This window comes from Saccopteryx leptura, chromosome 5 (genome assembly GCF_036850995.1).
Source record: "Saccopteryx leptura isolate mSacLep1 chromosome 5, mSacLep1_pri_phased_curated, whole genome shotgun sequence".
NCBI classification, from domain to species: Eukaryota; Metazoa; Chordata; class Mammalia; order Chiroptera; family Emballonuridae; genus Saccopteryx; species Saccopteryx leptura.
In genome coordinates this window covers 94,752,938-94,760,641 of record NC_089507.1, presented here as the reverse complement: position 1 = coordinate 94,760,641, position 7,704 = coordinate 94,752,938, and the positions used below count along the sequence as shown (strand labels likewise).

The following is a 7,704-nucleotide window of genomic DNA, read 5'->3' as shown; positions in this document are numbered from 1 at the left end:
AAATTAAAAACATACTTCTAAAAAATGAGTGGGTCAAAGAAGAAATAAAAGCAGAGATCAAAAGATATATTCAGACAAACAAAAATGACAATAGGACATACAGAATCTCTGGGATGCAGCAAAAGAGTAATAAGAAGTAAGTTCATATCACTACAGGCTTATATGAACAAATAAGACAGAGCCCAAGTAAACAACTTAACATCACATCTTAAGGAACTAGAAAAAGAAGAATGAAGGCAACTCAAAACAAGCAGAAGAAAGGAAATAATAAAAATTAGAGCAGAAATAAATGAAATAGAGAACAAAAAAACTATAGAAAAAATCAATAAAACAAGGAGCTGGTTCTTTCAAAAGATCAACAAAATTGATAAACCCTTTGAAAGACTCACTAAAGAAAAAAGAGAAAAGACTCATGTAAACAAAATCCAAAATGAAAAAGGAGAAATCACCACAGATATCATAGATACACAAAGAATTATTGTAGAATACTATGAAAAACTATATGCCACCAAATTTAACAATCTAGAAGAAATGGATAAATTCCTAGGATGACACAATCTTCCTAGACTGAGTCACAAAGAAGTAGATAGCATAAACAGACCCATAAGCAGGGAAGAAATAGAAACAACTATCAAAAACCTCCCCAAACTTAAAAGTCCAGCTTTTAATTTACTAGCTATACTAGTAAATTCCATCAAACATTCAAAGAACATTTGGTTTCTTTTCTACTCAAAGTCTTCCAAAAAATTGTAGAAGAAGCAATAGTTCCAAACACAGTTTATGTGGCCAATATCACCCTCAAACCAATACCTGGAAAGGACAACACAAAAAAGAGAAAACTACAAACCAGTATCTCTAATGAATACAGATACTAAAATCCTAAACAAAATACTAGCAAATTGAATACAAAAACACATTAAAAACATATTTCATCATGATAAAGTAGGATTCATCCCAGAATCACAAGGATGGGTCAGCATACATAAAACAGTTAACATAATACACCACACCAACAAAACAAAGAACAAAAACCATATGATCCTATCAATAGATGCAGAAAAGGCATTTGATAAAATACATCATTTTATGTTTAAAACACTCAACAAAATGGGTATAAAGCGAAAATATCTCAATAAAATAAATACCATTTATGAAAAACCATCAGCTAATATCATATTAAATGGCAAAAACCTAAAATTTTTCTTCTAAAATCAGGAACAAGACAAAACTGCCCACTCTTTCCACTCTTATTCAGCATAGTGCTGGAAGTTCTAGCCAGAGCAATCAGACAAGAGAAGAAATAAAAGGCATTCATATTGGAAAAGAAGAAGTAAAGATTTCACTTTTTGTAGGTGATATGACCTTATACATTGAAAACCCCAAAGTCTTCACAAAAAGACTATTAGAAACAATAAACCAATACAGTAAGGTCACAGTATACAAAATTAATATACAGAAGTCTATTGCCTTCTTACATGCCAACAATGAAACTTTAGGGAATAAAGTCAAATAAATAATCTCTTTTATGGGCAACAAAAAAAAAATAAAATTCTTAGGAATAAACATAACAAAAAAATGTAAAGGACTTATATAATGAAAACTACAAAGCATTGTTAAGGAAAATTGAAAAAGTACAATGAAATGAAAAAATATTCCTTGTTCTTGGATAGGAAGAATAAATATAGTTAAAATGACAATATTACCCAAAGAGTATACAAATTTAATGCAATTCCCATCAAAATTTCAATGTCCTTTTTTAAAGAAATGGAAAAAAAAACCATTAGGTTTATATGGAACTATAAAAAACCCCGAATAGCCAAAGTAATCCTAAGAAAATAGACTGAAGCTGGCGGTATTACAATACCTAACTTTAAATTATATTATAAAGCCACGATAATCAAAACAGCGTGGTATTGGCAGAAAAATAGACTCACAGACCAGTGGAACAGAATAGAGAGCCCAGAAATAAAACCACATGTATATGGTCAAATTATCTTTGATATAATAGCCAAAAACACACAATGGAAAAAAGAAAGCCTCTTCAATAAATGGTGCTGGGAAAACTGGATAGCCACATCCAAAAATATGAAACTCTACTGCGGTTTGTCTCATTGTACCAAAATTAGTTCAAAATGGATCAAAGACCTAAATATAAGATCTGAAAAAATAAATTACATAGAAGAAAACATAGCTACTAAACTCATGGACCTTGGTCATAAAGAACATTTTATAAATTTGACTCTAAAGGCAAGGGAAGTGAAGGCAAAGATAAATGAATGAAACTACATCAGACTAAGAAGCTTTTGTGCAGCAAAAGAAACTGACAATAAAACAAACAGATAGCCAACTAAATGGGAGATGATATTTTCAAACAACAGCTCAGATAAGGGCCTAATATCCAAAATATACAAGAATTCACAAAACTCAGCAACAAACAAGCAAACAATCCAATAAAAGAAATGAGAGGAGGACATGAACAGACACTTCTCTCAGGAAGAAATACAAATGGCCAATAAATTTATGAAAAGATGCTCATCTTCACTAGCTATTAGAGAAATGCAAATCAAAACTACAATGAGATACCACCTCACACCTGTTAGATTAGCTATTATCCACAAGACAGGTAACAACAAGTGTTGGAGAGGCTGTGGAGAAAAAGGAATGCTGATTCACTGTTGGTGGGAATGTAAAGTAGTACAACCATTATGGAAGAAAGTATGGTGGTTCCTCAAAAAATTAAGAATAGAACTACCATATGACCCAGCAATCCCTCTACTGGGTATATGCCCCCAAAACTCAAAAACACTGGTACGTAAAGAACATGATATGTAGCCCCATGTTCACTGCAGCATTGTTCACAGTGGCCAAGACATGCAAACAATGAAAAAGCCCTTCAATAGATGATTGGATAAAGAAGATATGGTACATATAGATTATGGAATACTACTCAGCCATCATCATATCAGCCATAAGATACGATGACATAGGATCATCTACGACAACATGGATGGACTTTGATAACATTATACTGAGTGGAATAAGTAAATCAGAAAAAACTAAGAACTGTATGATTCCATACATAGGTGGGACACAAAATTGAGACTCATGGACATAGATAAGAGTGCAGTGGTTACCAGGGGGAGGGGAAGAGAGGAGAGGGAGGGTGTGAGGGGGAGGGGAGGGGCATGAAGAAAACCGAATAAAAGGTGACGGGGCACAATTTGACTTTGGGTGATGGGTATACAACATAATCAAATGTCAAAGTGATCTGTTTTCTCTGAGTCTATGTACTCTAATTGATCAATGTCACCCTGTTAAAATAAACTGTCTAAAAAAATGAAAAAAAAAAGAAACACAACAGCCATAAATTTGGAGAATATAGTCTCAATATTTATATTTAACAAATGAATTTTATCCAGAATATATAATAAGCTCTTACAGTTCTATTAAATGTAAAAATCCAATTTATGTTAGTAAAATACATAAATAGACTCTTTTCCCAAGAGGTATACCAAGGTCACTAAACACATGAAAATGTTTTATATAAGTGACTGTCAATAAAATGAAAATTAAGGCCCTGGCTGGTTGGCTCAGTGGTAGAGCGTCGGCCTGGCATGCAGGAGTCCCGGGTTTGATTCCCGGCCAGGGCACATAGGAGAAGTGCCCATCTGCTTCTCCACCTCTCCCCCTCTCCTTCCTCTCTGTCTCTCTCTTCCCCTCCTGCAGCCAAGGCTCCATGGGAGCAAAGATGGCCCGGGCGCTGGGGATGGCTCCTTGGCCTCTGCCCCAGGTGCTAGAGTGGCTCTGGTCATGACAGAGCAACACCCCGGATGAGCAGAGCATTGACCCCTGGTGGGCGTGCCGGGTGGATCCCGGTCGGGCGCATTTGGGAGTCTGTCTGACTGCCTCCCCGTTTCCAGCTTCAGAAAAATACAAAAATAAATAAATAAATAAAATGCAAATTAAAATCACAATGGTAATGATTAAAATAAAAGTCTGACATCATCAAATGTTCTTTAGGAAGGGAGATACTAGAATAGTAAAATATTGTGAAAGGAGTGTAAAATGGTACCAACTACTTTGGAAAAAGATTTGACAGTTCCTTACATAATCCAAGTATATACCTAGCAACTATTCTATTTCTAGATGATTATTCAAAAAGAATAAAAACTTTGGTCATTATAAACTTGTGGAAGAATATTTACTACAGTATTATTTATCATGCCCCAAACTGAAAATTACTGAAATGTCTATAACCAATTGTACTATATCTATGAGAAGCAATATACTCAGTAATAAAGAGGAACAGACTGTTTATATATGCAATGTATGATAAATTTCACATTATGTTAATCAAATGAAACAAAACACAAAAATGACATACTATATCATTCCATCAAATCAAGATCTAGGAAAAGCATAACTGAGTTAATGATGATAGAAATCAGAAGAGTGATATTCAGTAGTGTGTGTGAATTGACTAGAAAGCTTTGGAGAGCACAAACTGGAGTGATAAAAAATTCTGTATCTTAAGAAGAGAGCTTATAAGTGTGTGCATTTATTAAACTACATAAAGTAAACACTATTTTTGCATTTTGTTGAGATTAAATCATACTCTACTTAAAAAATATATTAAATTCAAAAGAAAATAGCACTGGCTCAAGCCCCATTCCTCAAATTTGTTGTGGACCCACCATGGCCCCTATTTTTCCAATGTCTTGCAAGCAGAAACATAAGAAAAGTTTGAGGTCTCCAGTAGTCAAAATTATGAAAGAGATAAAAGTCCATAAATAAAAAATTACTCCAACAACCAATGGGGCTTTCTCATATAATGTCTTCTACAAAACCTCTTAAATGGTTTTTTTGAGCAATCCACTTTTAAACTTGTATTTCTCTCTGAAAAAGAAGAAGGGGTAAAAAAAAATCCACTTTTTTAAAATAAAATTTCTATTGCTGAAACCACTGGAATAGTATTTGAAAGAAATGAAAACACCATGAGGTGAGGGCTGGGAATACCACAGTGCAGTTCTTTTCCTTCTTGCATGCCTAGTAGATATATCTTAGGTATATTGGTGTTAATTAACTAAATGGTACTACTAATAATTTATGAAATTCAGTATAATATAATTTTGCATACATTATCTTACTTTAGACTTACAATAATAAATAAAGTTAGTTGTAGAGTCTCTATTCTACAAATGAAGAAACTAAGAGAGCAGTTAAGTGAGTTAAATAGTGACAAAACTAGGACTGTATGTTAGGGTCAATACTGTTTCTACCTGTGCAACTGGCCTGGACACAATTTTGTGAGGCACCTGTTTGTTTTTTTGTTTGTTTGTTTTGCTTTTAGTGTCTAGGATTTGTCTAGTAGACAAATTCAATATATCAATTATATTCAGAAACTTTTCTCAGAAATCTAAATTCAATAATAAATCTTTTAAAGATCTGCCACTCAAATCTAAAAACATTTTTTTTCTTAATTTTGGGGGACAAAATTTTTTAAATGTATGCTAAATGTCTTAATAACATAAACTCTCTATAAAGTAGTACAACTTCTGATTCAGGGAATATTTCTTTTTTATAAAAATTATTGTCAGTTTATTGTTTATCATAATGTGAATCTTTGACTCCACAAACACTTCCTGTTATGAGTTGAATTGTGCCTTTCTAAAAAAGGTAGGTTAATGTCCTAAACCCAAGCACCTCAGAATTGGATCTTTTCTGGAAACTCAATTGTTGCAAATGTAATTAAAATGTTGATTGAAAAGATGATAAGATGATGTCATAATAAAATAGGGTAAACTCCTCATTTATAAGACTAGTGTTTCTGTGACTGCTATGTGAAGACAAAGACACACAGGAGAACACCATGTGATGGAGGCAGAGATTGTAGTTAACAAGCTGACAGCCAAGGAACGGCAAAGATGACCGGATAGGTTTTCCATTGTTCTATTGTTGTTTTAGTTTTCATAGGGTCATGTAATTTCTGATTATATTAAAACTGGAAATAAATTTTTGCTACATTTTATCCCTTAGCATACTAATTGCTAGACATGATAGATTTTTTTTGTAAGTGCTCACCTGAATGAAGCCAATTCAAATTCTCTCCATAAAACAATTATTTTCAATTAGCAATAACTGCGCCTCAGATAAGCCTCATTTGCTACGATACTGCCACTGCGCAAAGCTAAAACAATTATTTTCTAAATATGATTTCTAAGGTTAAATAGATTTTTTTAAACTTTAATTTTATTTATCTATTTTTACATAATTTAATTGCTTAAAACCTCTTCAGTTAACCTTTTCTTAGTTTTGCACCATCTTGCAATGCTGATGTTATGAACTTCTGACCATTAAATGGAGTCAGCTATTTGGCAAATCTACTTAAGATATGTTTTCACAACATGGAACTTATTTCACACCACCTTTCTTGTTCGGGTTTGCATTGACGCTTTCCTCCCCTTGGGCATGAATAACAGTGTTATGACACTGGCTTCAATAAGCAACATTTTATGGTGTCTAATCATGTGCAAATGTGTTAAAATTGGTAGTTTTTAGCAAACAGTTATGGAACATATTACCATAAGGCATTTGTTCATGGCGTGACAATGATTGGCCCTTGGCCACTTAAATGTTTTATTTAATAATGTGGGAATTTCAGTGTGTTTTCCTTTCATTATTTTAAACTTGAAAACAGAAACAGAAAGCCCCTTCTTTAAAGTTAAAACTTTACCGCCTACAGTCTGTCAAAAGCAATATAATCATCTGGATTTTGGAGAGGGGTTTTTGCAAGATGTTAATTTAATATACTGGCATATTTCATGATGCTTTTTATATTTTGAGTGCTTGAAGCTATCTTTTCAGTGACCACCCAGGAAAAATAGACTTATTTTCGAGTTGCAGCTGAAGAAAAAAAAAAAAAAACCTTGTCCAAATAATATTGCAAATAGTGGATTCAGATTAATATTCTTCCAATAAACACATTGTTTAAAAAGCCAGATAATCATTGATAGATACTAAAGTAAAAGATTAGATTTTTTCAGATCAAATTTTGCTTTTCCACATAGCACTTTAAATTTTACTTTTTTCTCTTTAAACTGTCCCACAGAAATGTTTTTCTATGAAATATAAGATAACCTGCTAATACTCTCGAAAGTGAATTTTCAAATAATTGCTAAATATAGTTTTTTAAAAGCTAGTATTTTTAATTAAAATGGAATAATGTAATATTCTCCTGGATGTATTTAGACAGAGAACTATATATTTTAATGTTTTCTGAGATTGGAGAATACAGATATTTTTTAATTTCAACATAACTTAGTACTTTTATTTAATACCCACAAACACATCTTTCAGCCTGACTTCAGAGACCTTTCATGAGACTTAGCTCTTAAATAAGTTTAGGATTACCTTCAGTTCTATTAAAAATAAATAATGATTAAATATAACAAACCAAACTTAAGTTTTAATATGCATATTAGATTTGCTTAATTTCAAATTTTGAAGGGTCTCTTAAAAATGTTTTCAAGAGCCCTGGCCGGTTGGCTCAGTGGTAGAGCATCAGCCTGGCGTGCAGAAATCCCGGGTTCGATTCCCAGCCAGGGCACACAGGAGAAGCGCTCATCTGCTTCTCCACCCCTCCCCCTCTCCTTCCTCTCTGTCTCTCTCTTCCCCTCCCACAGCTGAGGTTCCATTGGAGCAAAG

The 7,704-nt window shown here is 33.2% G+C and overlaps 1 pseudogene; it reads right to left on the bottom strand.

The window, feature by feature from the left end:
• Window positions 1–6,032: 6,032 nt before the first annotated feature.
• Window positions 6,033–6,189, bottom strand: LOC136407251 (U4 spliceosomal RNA; annotated as a pseudogene).
• Between the last annotated feature and the right edge of the window lie 1,515 nt (window positions 6,190–7,704).